Here is a 17309-nt window from a genome sequence, read left to right as displayed (position 1 = left end):
TACGTGGCTGGCGCCTTAGCCGGTTGAGCTATAGGCGCTGAGCCAGAAAAAAAGGTTTTAATTTTGATGAAGTCCAAACATATCTATTTTTCCCTTTATGGATTATATTTTTGGAGTGAAGTTCAAGAACTTGTCACCTAGTCCAAGATCCTGATGAGTCTTCTAGTCTGACTTTTAAGTTTGATAGCTTTTCATATTACATTTAAGTCCATGATACATTTTTAGTTAAATTTTATATAAGATGAGAGATTTAGGTCAAAGTTCATTTTATTTATGTACTTTTGTCTATAGATACCCAATTGCTTCGGCACAAAGCTCTCTCTCCTCCACTGAATTGCTTTTGTACATTGTCAAAATCAATCAGGTGTATTTCTGGGTTCTCTTCTGTTCCATTGATCTATGTGCCATTCTTTTGCCAATACCATCTTGATTACTATCGTGTTATAGTAAGTCTTAAAGGTGGGGAATGTGAGTCCTCTAATCTTTTTCTTCTTCAAAGTTGATTTGGCTTAATCAATTTCACTCTGGATATTTTCATCTTTCCCCACTTGTCTCTTGTTTTATTTCAGAGAAGAAAGCTGTTGTATAAGTTCTTCCTTTTCTTGTTGTAACTCCTGCAATTGTTGTTGGTTCTGCTCCAGTCTGTCCTCCAACCACTGTAGAAGGGGCCCGCTGACTGCTGACATCTGACTGCACAGATTCTTGGTAAATACTAAGCCATTATGGATCTTGGTTACCGAGTCCAGGTGTGTGAGGCTGTGGATCCTCCGGAAGGCCTCCTGCTCTTCCTGGCACAGGATCCTGGGCAGCTCTACTGCTGATTCAAGGCACACTTTCCCCATGGTGACATGAGGTATAATATGAAGTGGGATTTCAATTCTCTCATACCCAGAGCTCTTTTGGGCCTGGATAGATTGGAAGCAAGTGTAGAATACCTGGCCAATATTTGCCTTTTTATCTCCTACAAAACAGGAAAAAATAAGTCCTACAAAGCCTCGATCCATCATCTGGTACATGGCTTGTGTGCGAATATCAACATGTGAAGGCCAAACAGTTATGTGAGGGTGGGAATGATACCAGCCCACGACTCTCAAGGGGCGACCTGTTAGTTTCGCCAGCCTCTCCGCCTCCGTGGAGGCTGCAAACAGCTGCTCGGGAGAAATTTCCACGCGGTCCTTCCTCTTTTCAAAACGGCGCAAGATGATGACAGAATGAATGTGAACTATTCTGACAGGGTCAACCTTCTCAGCCACTGGGCGCGTTTCGGTTCCAGTACGTGCAAATTCCGAGTCATACCTTGGGTCGTCCTTCAGCTCGCCTATGCACAGCCCCATCACCTCCTCCTTCTCGGTGCTCAGAGCGTGGTTGAGACAGACGAGGAAGGCGTCGGACTCGAGATGAACGGCCAGCGCCGCCTGCACCGCCCGCCGCGCCATCTTGATCCGACCCTGCTCGCGTCCCCCTCGCCCGCGCCACCGGGTGTTCCGGCGCGACCTCCCCGCGCGGCTGCGCCCGCCCGGCCGGGCCTGGCCTGCAGCCTGGGGGGCTTTTTTTTGAGACCGTCTCACTCTGCTGCCGGTGGGGTCACAGCTCACAGCTCACGGCGACCTCCACCTCCTGGGCTCAAACAAGTCTCCTGCCTCCGCCTCCCAAGTAGCTGGGACCACAGGCACCCGCCACAACGCCCGGCTATTTTTTGGTTGCAGCTGTCATTGTTGTTTGGTGGCCCGGGCTGGATTCGAACCCAGCTCAGGTGTATGTGGCTGGGGCCCTAGACGCTGAGCTCAGGAGCCGAACCGGCCTAGATTTTTTTTCTTTTGAATTTGAATTGTATTATCCTTTCATTTGAAACGCAATGTATGTTCTTATGGGAAATACAGAAAATACAGGAAAAAATATTTTGGAAATCATTGTATTTTTACCCCAAATAATGAGTGTTACAGCTTATTATATTTTCTTTTTCAAGTCATTTCTCTTCACTCTGCTTTTTGTTAACATGCTTTTTAAATGTGTGAATATGTAGTATTTAGTGGGCACATAAATCTTTGGGGGGATCTAATTTTTTCATCTTTATATTGGAGGTAATAATAGTCTCTATCTCACAATGTTGTGAGTATTAAACTAGTTAACACACAAACAAAAGAGTAGAGAGAACATAGTGTGCATTCTCTGAAGGCTAGCTACTTTTATTTCATTACTATTATATAATCGTGCATCTTGCTTTCTTTTACTTAATCTGTAAAGTCTGTTTTTCTCTGTTAGGATACACTTATCACAAAATCTCTTTTGCAATGGCTGCAGAATATTCTACTGGCATCAAGTTATTTGTTATCAAACTTCTCCATATTTCATTCTGTGAAGCTGGGAAGTTTTTTTTTTTTTTTTCAGGCCAGATACCCTAACCAAAATATTATAAATGAAATCAAGGTCTTTTTTGATGAGTTGGCCAAATAAAATGCAAAATTTCCAGCTAAATTTGAATTTCAGGTAAATAACAAGAACTTTTTTTTAACTTTAAATATGTTCCAAATATTTTATAGGAAATAATTAAATGTTGTTTGTTGTGTACCTGAAATTCAAGCTTAACTGAATGTACCGTATTTTTATTTACTAAATCTGACAATCCTACAAATGAGATGAGAAAAAGAGAGAGGATGTGTTTACCTGGCCTCATTGTTACTAACTTTTTTCAGAAGAGATTGAGCATGATCATGGCGGGGTGGCTTGAGACTGTTACTAATTTTGTTTTTTTTTGAGACAGAGTCTCAGTCAGTCACCCCGGGGTTGAGTGCTGTGGCATCATAGCTCACAGCAACCTCAAACTCTTGGACTCAAGCAATCCTTTTATCTCAGTCTTCCAAGTAGCTGGGACTATAGGCATCCACCACAATGCCCACATAGTTTTTCTGTTTTCAGTATAGACTGGGGTTTCACTTTGCTCAGGCTGGTGTTACTACATTTCTTAAAAAGGAAAGGGGGTTCTAAGTTTTTATTAACAATCTCCCACTTGGCTTGGCACCTGTGGCTCAAGCGGCTAAGGCGCCAGCCACATATACCTGAGCTGGCAGGTTCGAATCTAGCCCGGGGCCGCCAAACAACAATGATGGCTGCAACCAAAAAATAGCTGGGCGTTGTGGCAGGCACCTGTAATCCCAACTACTTGAGAGGTGGAGGCAGGAGAATCACTTGAGCCCAGGAGTTGGAGGTTGCTGTGAGCTATGAAGCCACAGCACTCTACCCATGGTGACAGCTTGAGGTTCTGTCTCAAAAAAACCCCCCCAAAACAAAAAAACAATCTCCCACTTGGAAACAGCTAAGGAGAATATAAAAGTAAAAAAGAAAAATAAGAAAGAAGGAAATAAAAAAGTAAATAGGCATATGTATTTACAATTGCAAAAGAGAAATTTGAAGTGATTGTATACTTTGAACCAAAGTTATTTAAAATATATATAACAGAGGAAGGTATTTATGAGTAGCTATTAGTTTTCTGTTTTGAAAGAACTACAGGAAATTTATTCTGGGTTTGGAAAATGATCATCAATATTTTGTTTCATAGGATTGTTCTATCATTTTAGTTTTCAGATAGAATATGATCATGGGACACTGATACCTGAGAAGAGCCTTGGGAAATTCAGCTTAGGATTCATCCAATGGCCACACTTTCAGGAGCATGCACGTAGTGGTAGACCAGTGGGATTCTGATGAAAGGTTTCCTATAGGGCCTTATGCAAGAATGCATTATGAGATCTCTAATTTGTTGAAGAACCTAATAATTACCTGTATTTGCTGGTATTCAGTGGATGCTCCAGGTTTCTCACACTCTGTTAAGGGAACTTAGGATTGCAGATGGGTAGAAAAGGGGTCTCAGAGCCTTGTCTCAAGCTGACCTGGCAGAGCAAGCATGGTATCTCATTTCATTTCTTTTTTTTTTTTTTTTTTATTGAATGGTAACTGTGTACATTGGTGCACTTTGGGACAAAATGCTTATCCAGGGTGACTGAAGAAGCAGGTAAGAAGGAGGTGGGCATGGTGGCAGTCTACAACCTCCCCCTCCATTCCATGCCACTGCTGCCAATTTGTGCTTCGGGAGTGAAAGACATCATTAGCGATTGGCATGCGGTGTGAAGGATCAGAAGAAAAGGCAGCCTCATGCTCTTAAATACCACTTAGAAGATTAAAAAGAGACTGTAAAAGCTACGTGTTTTCACCTAGAGGTATCTCTCCAAAGTGCAAGTCTGACCATGTCTCTTGTGAAAGTCTCTCCCTGGCCTCTCACTGCCTGTTGATCAAGGCTGGGTCAGTGGGTATGACACAGGTGGCCCTGGCCAGCTCCTGGCCCTCCAGCTTCACCTGCTCCCATCACTCTGCTTCCTTTTGCTTTGCCTTTGAACTCCCCAGAGACACTGACTTCTAGTTTTATAGGACAAGATACTATTTCATGCCTCCGTTACTTTGCACCTGTTGTTATCTTTGCCTCCAAGAAAGCCCTACCCCTCCCTTCCTCCTCTCCCTTTCCTGAAGGGCTGCCTAGTGACCACTAGTGTTGGTTTCTGCAAGGCCCTTTCTTTACCACTCATGATACCACCAGGGTTTAATGCTACCTCCTTCATGCTGTTCTTCGTCCTTCTCCACGTTCGTTTGTAGCATCAGATTATTGGCGAACTGTTTTTTTGTGTTTTCTTTCTTTCTTTCTTTTCTTTTTTCTTTTGAGACAGAGTCTCACTGTTGCCCAGGCTAGAGTACTGTAGCGTCAGCCTAGCTCACTGCAATCTTTAACTTCTGGCTTCAAATGATCTTCCTGCCTCAACCTTCCAAATAGCTAAAACTACAGGTGCCTGCCATAATGCCTGGCTAAGTTTTCTATTTTTATTGGGGACAGCGTCTCCCTCTTGCTCAGGCTGGTCTCTTAACTCCTGGGCTCAAGCAATCCTCCTGCCTTGGCCTCCTAGAGCGTTAAGATTATAGGCTGAGCCACCACACTCGACTTACTGGTTCGTTTTTTTTATATTTCCTCTTCCCATTCATAAGCTTGTTGAGAGCAAGGCCCATCTTTTTGCTTATCTCTCTTTTCTTAGAGACTAGATAGAGTCTGGTACAGTATTTGTTGAGTGAATGAATCCTAGATTTTAGGTTTAGCAATTATTCTATACTAATAATATTTCAGTTTGTTCCATAGAAATAGAGATTTTTTTGCAGTTTTGGCCAGGGGCCAGGCTTGAACCTGCCACCCTGGTATATGGGGCCAGTGCCCCACTCCTTGAGCCACAGGCGCTGCCCCAAAATACAGTTTTTAATAAATATCAATAGTCTGAATTCCCACCTCTACTGTAGGGTAAACTTTATGAATACTGATGCTCTTTCACTGGAGTGTAGTAGAAACCACACCTATAATCCTAGCACTCTGGGAGGCTGAGGTGGGTGGATTACTTGAGCTCTCGAATTTGAAACCAGCCTGAGTGATAGTGAGAACCCTCCCCATCTCTACTAAAAAAATAGAAAACTAGCTGAGTATTATGGCAGGCACCTGTAGTCCAGCTATTTGGGAGGCAGAGGCAAGAGGATTGCTGGAGCCCAAGAGATTGAGGTTGCTCTTTCTAAGTGCATAGTTTTGAGACCCAAACCAGGGTTGTGCACAATCGTGTTAGCTCCTGGTTCAGCTTTTTATCTTATAATTTAGGTATGATTATCTTTTTCATATTCCTGGTGTCAATCTCTCAGACAGCTTACCCACAATCAGGCAAAGGAAATAAACACATTGAAGTCTAATATAAACCCTCACGGTCTCTTAGAGCTGTGGGTTAGATTAAGAGAGAAGTTATAGGACTGGGAAACTTAGTCTAGTAGAAGCTTTTTTTTTTTTTTTTAGTTTGAGATAAAATCTCACTCTGTTGCTTAGTCAAAGTGCCTAGCTCACAGCAGCTCAAATTCTGGGGCTCACATGATCCTCCTTCCTCAGCTTCCTGAGCAGCTGGGACTATAGGCACCTGCCACAATGCCTGGCTAATTTTTCTATTTTTAATAGAAACAGGGTCTTGCTCTTGCTCAGGCTGGTCCTGAATTCTTAAGCTCAAGGGATCCTCCCACCTTGGCCTCCCAGAGTGTAAGGATTATAGGCATGAGCCACCTTGCCTAGCTGAGTAGAAGCTTTTTATTCTACTAAGCGGTAAGACAGAAACAAAAAAATCCTACATTAGAAAAATCATAGCTCTCATCATTGCCGCCAAATTCTCCATCAACATAGGTCTTTGGGTACCTGCTAGTTCATGTCTTAGTTTGGTATGAAGTCCTCTTCCCTCACTCTTGAACTCATGCATAAATAAATCCTTCTTTGGAAACGGAGGAGTGGATTGCTTGTCAGTACCCCTCAGAGACTTCACAACACCGGCAGTGACTCACTCACTCCATGTGGCATCGAGCCTCTCTGTTTGACTAATCTCTCTTCTGAGATGTGCAAGTGACTAATACACGGGAAAGTTCCCTGGAGAAAGTAACTTGGCTGCCTGTGGTTTCTTGAGTCTGTCTGCGTGAGGGATCGCTGTGCTTTTCATTTGGATCATTCATTAGTTCAAAGATGGCTTAAAAGTAGCCCCAAAGTTAAGGTGGATCTTCTCCCACAAAGTTAAACAGGAAGCCTTTCACCTTTAAACAAATGTATGAAGCAAGAATATGTCTGAAATGATACAGAAGTCTCTAATGCAGTAAATGATGTCTGCGGGACCTTGACCATGGCTCCTGGATAGAAGTGTCTGGGATGGAGGTGTTTGGTCCACAGAGTTCTGATCTGTACTTGGTATTCTCCCACCTTCCACGTCAGCAGTGTTTTCTGCCCTCATCTTGCTCCTCGACAGCCCCACCTGGAATAGTATTCTCAGTGCGAGCCTCATATCTACTTTCTTTAAAAACACTGACAAAATGAATTGTCCTTCACCCTCTCTGCACCTGAGAAGAGCCCTCCAAAAAATGATGAAGAGTGGAGTAGGGTTCTAGGTCATTACTGCTAAAGGTAGCCTGTCTGCGTCTTTGTACACACACACACACACATACACACACACACACCCTTGCACTTATATCCACAACTTCATCTGTATCCTCTGGGTTTGATCCACAGAGTTCTTTCTGGCTGCCCCTCCTCTTTCCTAATTTGAAACTCCTTTCTCTCACAGTGAGAAACCTTTCTTTATCCACAGCAGAATGACTTCCGTTTAATCCTGGCATGCACATGAAAGTTTCAGAACTGCTAATTCATACCCATGAGAGACACAGATTTACTTGAGTGTAATATGCACGTAGAGTTCTTCTGTCTTTAGCCTCATTGTGTCTACATGAAATGTTCCTTCCCAACTCAGATGAACTCTTCTCTTCCTCGCCCTCTTCAGTGGTTTTATTATTCATTTGTGATATGGTGAGGTCCCTTTGTTACTCTTTGTATTCTATTTTGCTCCCAGGCTTGGTGGGATTGGGATTATAATCGAGTTGGGCAAACTCCTGGATTATGAAAGAAAACAAATGGCTTGGGTGGACCTTACCTTTTCTACTTCCAGTTAACTCGGAGTGAAGTTGCTCTCTGACAACCTGAAATCCACAACTGCATCCAAGTTGCTTTTTACTCTTTTCTCTCTTCCCTCCCCCTCCTTTCCTGGTCTCATTTTCACAAGAGTATCCAATTAAGAGAAAAACTGGTTTTAATACCCCTCCTTAATCCCTTTAATTTGGGAGGAGATTGTAATGAATAGTCAAAAGGGTGAAAGGGAGGTAGTGTGTGGGTGGAGGAGAACAGCCAGGGCAGTAAGTTGTAAAAGGGATAAAAGAGATTTCAGTAGCAGTGATAGTCAGCGATAGTCTTATTAATTTAGCACCAGTACAATTAAGAAGAGGCAAGTCCTTCTTTACCTCTGACCTGGGTTGTTTGGTGGGGCCTGATGACACACCCAGATGCTGCTGGGATTAGTAAGGTCTTGTCTAACTTTCTCCAGAAAGTTTAGCTCCTCATCCTGGGTCTGCCCGCTTCATAGTGCGTTTCATTCATTTATTCAATCAGTCATCTCTTCACAGAGAGAGACTTGAGTTCTTATTCTGCATAAGGAATTCTGCAGGGACAGACAGTCTCTGAGCCCCCTCCAGTCACCAGGCCCCCTCTGCCCAGTCCACCTGTCTGTCTTGAGACCATTCCCAGCGGTTGATGCGTCAACTCCAAAATATTTGGGAACTAAGTAAATAGAATTCGTGGAATTATGCTCAGAACCAGGTATACAAAGAGAAAAAGTAGCCATTTTGACAATCTCCTGCCAGAGCCTCCTCTGTCATTTAGACGTCTGGGCAAGGGCTAACCACCCGCAGGACTGCCTCAGAGCTCTTCCCCGAAGCGGTTCCAACGGCCTAGCCCGGGCATGTAGTTGAATCAGTGTAAACAGGGTTCCCCAATTAACTCGGGGAACAGCCGTGTGCCAGTGCTGGGAACCCAGAGTGATTCATCCGGCAGGTCACAGCAAGGCCGATTCAAATTCTAAAATGTTTGTTTCACCTGAATGATATTTATTAGCATAGTGCACAGAGCTACAAAACAATTATGTCAAATACTGCAAACAACAATAAAGATTTCAAAATTCCCCAAGGTGGAAGTAAGGGAGAGATGATTACAAATACCTACATCAGGTATGTAAAGTGGTGTTGAAGAAGTGGGTTAAGTTTCAAACTTTGTAACACAAATTTGATGACTTCAGTTTGTTAGAGACATGGCTGACTGAAAGAAAGATGTCTAGCCTTGTGGAATGTGTTTTAGGGTTTGGCTTACAGTCTTTAGGGGAGGATAGATGGTTTCCTTAAAGGAAAAGGCATGGGTAATCTCCCTCTCTCTCTCTCTCTCTCTCTTTCTATCTTGTTTTATCTGGGAGCCAGGGACAGACGTGAACATACTTAACTGTGTGAGGACTGGTCAGTAAATCTGATACGCTTTTTTCTCAAGTACTAAGAATTGCATGGTGTCTATTTTTGCTGAAAATCTTATTTTATTTCCACATATTTAACAATTAAAGTTAGCATTTGGAAAAGTATTTTGAGTAGAAATGCTATTTGTTTTTCCTCAGGGGTGCACATTTTTAAAAAAAAGGTGGCTCCAGTTCTTTATGGGGATTTCTCTACCCAGTGGCCTCAAAAGATTAGGAGGACAGGTGTTTCCAAATGCCCAGACCTAATCTGAGCATCATCTGAATTAGGCAAGGGCCTCAATTTTATGCATTCAGGTCGACTCTCCCTTGGGGAAGGGCTCACATAAGGTTGTTGGTATTTCCTGCCCCCTATTAGGCCAAAAGCTATTGTAATAACAGTGTTTCTGGCTGAACTCAGGTAACTTTGCTTCAAATCCAGGCCAGAATCAGGAAATGAAGAGGCGTGGGTGAAAAGGAAAACTAGTAGGGTGGAGGTTTGGGGATGCGGAAGGGAAAATTTCTAAATCTTTGGCATCGAAATGTTCAACATGGATAAGTCATTGGGAAAAAATAATGACACACACTTAATGGAAATTACCACTGGTCAGATTCTCCACTGTAACTTTTGGTTCTAACATTGTGTAAATGGTCTGGGTAGATCTGAAAGGCTGCAAGGTTCATCAGACTAGGAGGTAGAATATTCAGTTTCTTTACAAGTGTTTTGAGGGCTTAGAGATAATCTTCTTTAAGAAAAACAATACAAGGTCAGGCATGGTGGCTCACACCTGTAATCCCAGCATTCCAAGAGACCAAGGTAAGTGGATCCCTTGAGCTCAGGAGTTTGAGACTAGCCTGAGCAAAAGCGAGAAATCATCTCTATGAAAAATCGAAAAATTAGCTGGGTGTGGTGGTAGGCACCTATAGGTCCAGCTACTTAGGAGGCTGAGGCAGGAGGATCACTTAAACCCAGGAGTCTGAGGTTGCTGTGAGTTATGCTGATGCCATGGAGCCTGAGGTTTCTGTGAGCTACGCTGATGCCATGGCACTCTAGCCTGAGCAACAAAGTGAGACTCCATTAAAAAAAAAAAAGGAACATAGGGCTCAGGGAATGATGTAGTGGGGCTCCTCACGGCAGTGGTAGCCAAGGCCTCTTGGTTCTGTGGCACCTGGTAGTCGGATCTCTTCTGCCTCTATCTCCACGGCTTCACAGGGCCAGCTGTGGAAGTGGAAAAGACTTGGGCTGCACCAGCACAGTCCCCAGGAGGCTCGAGATCATAGAAGGGAAGTGGTTACTGTGCATTTTGCTGGCCTCTGCTCCATCCTCACGATGGACTTGAGGATGATGTGACTGATAACAAGGATGACCTTGATAATGTCACTGGAGAGGTAGAAAACTCCACACCAGATACCAGCCCTCCTCTTCCATCTCCAAAAGTCACTTACAAAGTTCCAACAGAGAAAGTATATTTTACTGATTTCTTTGACAGAAGAACTTTGTCAGGATGGACTTTATCCAAAGCCTAGAAAGAGGCCCAGTGTGGTGGCTCACACCTGTAATCCTACCACCCTGGGCGGTGAAGGCAGGAGGATTACTTGGGCTCAGGAGTCTGAGACCAGCCTGAGCAAGAATAAGACCCTCCTCTCTACTAAAAATAGAACAATTAGCCAGCTGTTGTGGCAGGCACCTGTAGGCCCAGCTACTCGGAAGGCTGAGTCAGGAGGATCACTTGAACCCAGGAATTTGAAGTTGCTGTCAGCTAGGCTGATGCCCTGGCATTCTAGCTGGGGCAACAGAGTGAGAGTCTTTCTCAGCAAAAGAGAAACCCCCCTAAACCTAGAAAGAACACAATGATGATGAAATTGCCAAATATGACGGAAAGCAGGAGGCAGGTGAGATAAGGAATCAAAACTTCCAGGTGAGATCCTTTTGTAGTTCCTAAGCACGATGATGGGTTTTCATGCACATGTGTGAGATGTGTTGCCCATAAATCTTGTTATGAGGTTGGTACATTACCCGTCTGATGCGGAAAAAAAAAAAATACACCTTCCAGGTAATAAAAGACTTGTATTGGTGTCTCAGGCCAAATATCATGTCATTTCCACTACACTGAACAAGCCCTTCCTATTTGACACTAGGCCTCTCACTGTTGGCTTTGAGGTTAATTTCCAAACTGGAATAGACTGTGGTGATTCCTATGTGGAAACACTTTCTAAAACACTCAGCCTGGATCAGTTCTATGACAAGACTCCTTATACAATTATATTTGGTCCCAGTAAAAGAGGAGAAGATTATAAATTGCCCTTCAGCTTCCACCACAGAAACCTTGATGAGCATTTATGAAGAAAAGCATGTCAAGAGTGGCAGCACCTGTGGCTCAAAGGAGTAAGGTGCCAGCCCCATATGCCGGAGGTGGCAGGTTCAAAGCCAGCCCCGGCCAAAAAACGAAAAAAAAAAAAAAATAAAAAATGAAAAGAAAAGCATGTCAAGAGGCCAGATGCAGATCTGAAGACCTACTTTACTGCCAAGAAAACATGTCTTTACACATTAATCTTGAAACCACATAATAGTTTTGAAATATTACTTGATCAATCTGTTGTGAACAGGGCAAATGTGCTAAATGGCAGGATTCCTGCTATAAATCCTTCATGTGAAGTTGAGAACCCAGAAGACCAGAAGCCTGGGGACAGGATGAAAGCTCAGTGCTGTCCAGCCAGATGGCTGGGATGAAGATGAGGCCCCTGCTGAGATTCCAGATGAAGAGGCCATAAAACCTGAAGTCTGGTTACATGATGACCCCAAATGCACACCTGCTCCAGATGCAGAGAAGCTGGGACGAAGACACGGATGGAGAATGGGAGGGTCCTCAGATGGCCCATTCAAGATGTGAATCAGCTCCTGGGTGTGGTGCCTGGCAGTGACTTACGATTAAAACCCCCAATTATTAGGGCAAAGGAAGCCTCTTATAATGGACAATCCTCACTACCAGGGAATTTCTGAAAACCAAAGAGAATATTGAATCCACATTGCTTTGAAGATCTTGAACCTTTCAGAATGATTCTGTTTAGTGGTATTGGTGTGAAGCTGTGGCCCATGACCTCTTTTTGGACACCTTTATCATCTGTGCCCATAGAAGAGTAGTTGACAGTTGGGCCAATGATGGATGAGGCCTAAAGAAGTTGTTGATGGGGCTATTGAGTGATGCACAATGGGGCAGACCACAGAGGCAGCTGAGGATCACCCGTAGTTCTGGCTGGTCATGTTTTGACCATGGCTCTACCCATGTTCCTCATTATTTTTTTCTGTTGTTCTGGAAAGAAACAGTGTAGTGCTGTGGAGTACAGCTGATGGTCCTCAACCAAATGGGAAGGAGGAGGAAGAAGAGAAGGAGGAGGAAAGGGAATAAATAGGAGGAAGGGGAAGAGAAACTTGAGACACAGGAAAGTGGTGCTGAAGAAGATGGTGGTACCGTCAGTCGAGAGGAGGAGGACAAAAAACCTAGAGCAGAGGAGAATGGAATTTTGAACAGATCATCAAGAAACAGAAAGCCATGAAGGCAGTGGAACAGTCTTAAGAACTCCATCTGTGATTTCCTCTCCCTCCCCCCCTTACCCCCCACACGTGTGGACCTAAGAGAGGACCTGACACACCTTAAACTCAGAGACTCAGAAAACCTGAAAATGTCCCTATCAACAGGCTCAGGTGATTCTGTACCAGAACATCTGGCAATAAATAATTGCAGTTGTGATACAAAGAACCCTGTTTCTATAGAGATGAAAACATTTATCATAATGATTGTGAAATGTAACATGAAGCAACTAACTTATATTTTCTTTTGTTTTTAAACTTTTTTTTTAATAGAATGCTGGAACTTTGCCAACCTGCAAAATCTTGGCTTAATTTATTAATCCATCCATGCAGAAATAACACCAACCAACGCTTTCTTTCTTTTTTTTTTTTAATTTCAGAATATTACAGAGGCACAAATGTTTCGGTTACATGAATTGCTTTTGGACAGTTTGAGTCCATCAAACTGGCGTGCCATCGCCTGGATAGTGTGCATCGTACTCATTAGGTGGGGTAAATTCACCTCCCCTCTTGTCCTGTCCCACCTGTTGGCTTTCTGTTGAGTTTTACTACCAAATGTGCACAGGGGTGTTGATTAATTAGTTCCAATTTAATAGTGAGCACATGGGGTGCTTGTTTTCCCATTCTTGCAAAACCTCATTTAGAAGAATGGTCTCCAGTTCCATACAGGTTATTACAAAAGGTATTAGTTCAGCATCATTTTTTAATGTCTGGGTAGAACTCTATGGTATACATACACCACATTTTATTCATCCACATATGTATTGATGGATGCTTAGGTTGACTCCACATGTTTCTGATTGTGAATTGTACTGCAAAGAACATTCAAGTGCATGTGTCTTTTTGATAAAATGACTTTTTAAATTTTGTGTAAATAGCCAGTGGTGGGATTGATGGATCAACTGGTAGGTTTACCTTTTTTAGTTCTTTGAGGAATCTCAATATGACTTTTTGAGGTTCTACTAGTTTGAATTCCAACCATTTTAAAATGGTAGGAAGATGAGTTTCAGTTTTTATAACAGATTTTTTTTTAAGTTTGGTATTACAAAACATTCAAGTGTCTCTTTGTCCGTTAAAATTGATAATCATGTTTAAAAGGCAATCATTTATGGTTATAATCTTGTTTTGCTGGCCTTTATTACTCAAATCCTCCAGGGGACATTGAGGAAAGGGATTAGACAGAAGACCAAAGTTATATAAAAGTTCCATTTAAGTTGTATTAAGAGATAGAAAAAGAGGTCGGGTGTGGTATCTCACGCTTATAATCCTAGCACTCTGGGTGGGTGGATTGCCTGAGCTCTGGAGTTCAAGACTAGCCTGAGCAAGAGCAAGACCCCATCTCTACTAAAAATAGAAAAACTAACCAGGCATCATGATGGGTGCCTATAATCCCAGCTACTTGGGAGGTTGAGGCAAAAGGATGGCTTGAGCCCCAGTGTTAGAGGTTGCTGTGAGCTATGATGACAATATCCGGTTTTATTAACCAACTATTTAACACACTTCTATAATACTCTTTTCTCAACGTTTTTTGGTTGCATACTTCAACTGCCTCTTCAAAAGATAACAATTTCATGATATTTTCTGTAGAGAATGGAGTGAGGAATCAGTGAAACCTTGTTTCTCTCCCACTACCCACATCCTCACACTTCTGGTACCAGATTCTGTAGGACAACATGTGGCCATACAATCTTTGTGTAGAAGCCAAAGAGTTGGCACAGGGAGGGTGAGAGTGGGGAGGAGGCGGAGAAGTATATTCCACAAAGCCAGTCCTTCGTGGGAAGGCTTATAAATGTAACTATACATATAAATGACTTAGTACTACATAAATGGGCCCTGCAGAACGGAACTGCATTGCTCCCAAATCAACCTTTCATTAGCTGGATCCAAACAATGCTCAAGGCCATCCAACTTTAAGAGATTGTCTGGGTGGAAAGAAGTTATAATATTTACTAGTTGTGATTTAATCACAAATTATGACAAAAATATGGCACATATACAAATTATAGAGACACTCATGACCCTGTGAACACATTGGTGGGCCCCTTTCTTTACCAGGATCTTGGAAGAAGCTCATGCACGGGGAGAGCCTTTATGTTGAACCTTCATGAGCTGCATAGGAAATCCACCTATGATTCATGAATTTGAGCAAGTGACTTAACTCCCTGACCTCTGTGTCCACATCTGTCCATTCCACAGTGGATTTTTCTTTTGTTTTTGATAGAGAGTCTCATTCTGTGCTTTAGATGGAGTGCTGTGGCCTCATAACTCACAGCAACCTCCAAATCTTGGGCTCAAGCTATCCCCTTGCCTCAGCCTCCTGAGCATTACTGGTGCTAACTACAATGCCCAACTAGTTTTTCTATTTTTAGTAGATATGGGGTCTCGCTCTTGCTCAGGCTTGTCTTGAATTTCTGAGCTCAGGTGATCCCGCCAGCCCTGGTATATGTGGCCGGCGCCCTAATTACTGAGCTATGGGAGCTGAGCCCTCCTATCAACTTCTTAACCCACCTTAATCAGGCCTTTCTTCCCACCACACCATCATAGACACTGTTGTCAAGCTACCAGCAAACTGCTTGCTAGAATTCAGTTTCTCAATGGATTTGACCCAGTCAGTCACCCCCTCTTCCTTGAAATACTTTATTTATTTTGGCTTGGCTTCTGTGAGTCCACATTTCTACCTCCTTGGTTCCTCTTTCTCATTCTATTTTCCTGGCTCTTCTTTCTCTTCTGGACCAAATGTTTTTGTTTTCGCTTTTTCAGACAGAGTCTCACCAAGTCACTCCAGGGTTGAGTACTGTAGTGTCATAGCTCACAGAAACCTCAAACTCTTGGGCTCAAGCAATCCTCTTGCCTTAGCCTCCCAAGTAGCTGGAACTACAGGTGCCCTAGACATGGCCTGGCTATTTTCTTGTGCAGGCTGGTCTTGAACTCCTGAACTCAAGCAACCCATCCACCTCGGCCTCCCAGAGTGCTAGGATTACAGGCGTGAGCCACCGCACCCAGCCTATCTGTAAATGTTAAAGTAATTCCACATTCAAATGTCAATTTCTCTTCTGTTTTCCATGTAAGCTCATTAATCTCATATAACTTTGTGGCTTTAAATTACATTTGTATCTACTGGTTTTAAAATACATACTTTCAGACTTGATTTCACCCTTGAGCTCCAGATTTGCCACCTAACTCCCCACTTAGCATCTATTTGGTGCCTCACATCATACTGGTCCCAAAATAAACCCTAATTCCACCAGCTTGGACCTGCTCCTCCTTTAGGCTTGCCCATCTCAGTAAATGCCACCAGGACTCACCTATGTGCTCAGTGCAAACTTATAGTTGTTATTCTCAACTCCTGTTTTTCCTGTTACACCTCAGTTACCCTCACCTTCAAACCTATCATCTCTCATATAGAATCTTGCAAAAACCTCCAAACTGGTATCTTGCTACTTGCAGCACACTCTTTACACAAGCAGACAGAGTAATTTTTTACAATTGTGAAATAAATAAAACCCTCTAATGGTTTCCTATCACATGCAGAATAAACCCCCAAACTCCTTCCCCTGCTCTAGGCCATGTGTGATCCAGTTCCTACCAGTTTCTCTGACTTTCCCTCTTACCCCTTCTTTCCTGCTCGCTCACTCAATTCTAGGCACACAGACTTCTTATAGCTCCCAAAATACAGATGTTGTTCCCTCCATTGATCCCGAATCCTTATTCTTCCCTCTGATGACATACTCTTTCTTTCTTTCTTTTCTTTTCTTTTTTTTTTTTTTTGGGGACAGAACCTCAAGCTGTCCCCCTGGGTAGAATGCTGTGGCATCACAGCTCACAGCAACCTCCAACTCCTGGGCTCAAGCAATTCTCCCGTCTCTGCCTCCCAAGTAGCTGGGATTACAGGTGCCTGCCACATGCCTCGCTATTTTTTTTTTTTTGGTTGCAGCCATCATTGTTGTTTGCGGGCCTGGGCTGGATTTGAACCCGCCACCTCAGGTGTCTGTGGCTGGTGCCTTAGCCCCTTCAGCCACAGGCACCGAGCCAGACTCTTTCTTTCTTTCTTTCTTTTTTGGCAGTTTTTTGGCTAGGGCTGGGTTTGAACCCGCCACCTCCAGCATATAGGGCCAGTGCCCTACTTTTTGAGCCACAGGCACCACCTGCCATAGTCTTTCTTTAGATTCTTGAGCATCTTACTTCTTCATTTTATTCAAATATCGCCTTGAACGTCTCTTTAGAGGGCCCATCTTTCAATATTCTATCTACAAAAGAGCAGGGCCTGTCTCCACACTTCGCCCTGATTAACTTTTCTTCATAGCACTTACCCCTGACATCACACGTGTGTTATCAGTTGTCCACCTGGCAGGAGTGTAGGCTGTAAGCCAGCAGGTGGTATCTCCTATCCCATTACCTGGAACAGTGCTGGGCACATAACAGGGCTTGAGTCCATACTTACCAAAAGAAAGAGCATACAGAACGTCTGTTGTCTGTGAGGCACCTGTTTCCTTATTGCCTCCATGCAGATCTGGAACCTTCTCAGATCAGATGGATGAATTCCCCCAGCGCAGATAGGGTCTGGCCCCCTTTCCATGCCTCTGTTTCTGTGTTCTGCAATATAATATTCCGACCCTGCCCTCAGCCTCTATTTCTAGTTCTCCCCCTTAAGGCAGCTCCATATGATATCTTTGACAGAACTTGTACTGGTTGTTGACATTAGGCCGACTTCTTTCTTTTCACTCCCACTATATGTGCAGCTAAGTGCTTCTATATAGTACTCGTCATAGGATTTGGCAAAAATTTTACTTGGTTGTGGC

General features: G+C 43.3%; 1 non-coding gene and 2 pseudogenes across 2 annotated transcripts; 2 read left to right on the top strand and 1 right to left on the bottom strand.

Annotated features, from left to right (window-relative positions):
- Nucleotides 1–560: 560 nt before the first annotated feature.
- LOC100947774 lies at nucleotides 561–1436 on the bottom strand (annotated as a pseudogene). The gene has a single exon (XR_001161314.1). The product of XR_001161314.1 is annotated as a lys-63-specific deubiquitinase BRCC36 pseudogene (transcript).
- A 7193-nt stretch (nucleotides 1437–8629) lies between these two features.
- LOC100963094 lies at nucleotides 8630–17067 on the top strand (annotated as a pseudogene).
- On the top strand, nucleotides 10846–10948 carry LOC111725521. The gene has a single exon (XR_002773569.1). It is a non-coding gene; the product is annotated as a small nucleolar RNA U13 (small nucleolar RNA).
- Nucleotides 17068–17309: the final 242 nt, after the last annotated feature.

The sequence above is a fragment of the Otolemur garnettii genome, unplaced genomic scaffold, assembly GCF_000181295.1.
Source record: "Otolemur garnettii isolate 467f Iridium unplaced genomic scaffold, OtoGar3 scaffold00042, whole genome shotgun sequence".
In the NCBI taxonomy this organism is placed as follows: Eukaryota; Metazoa; Chordata; class Mammalia; order Primates; family Galagidae; genus Otolemur; species Otolemur garnettii.
The sequence above is the reverse complement of the archived record's forward strand: the minus strand, read 5'-3'. Positions and strand labels throughout refer to the sequence as shown.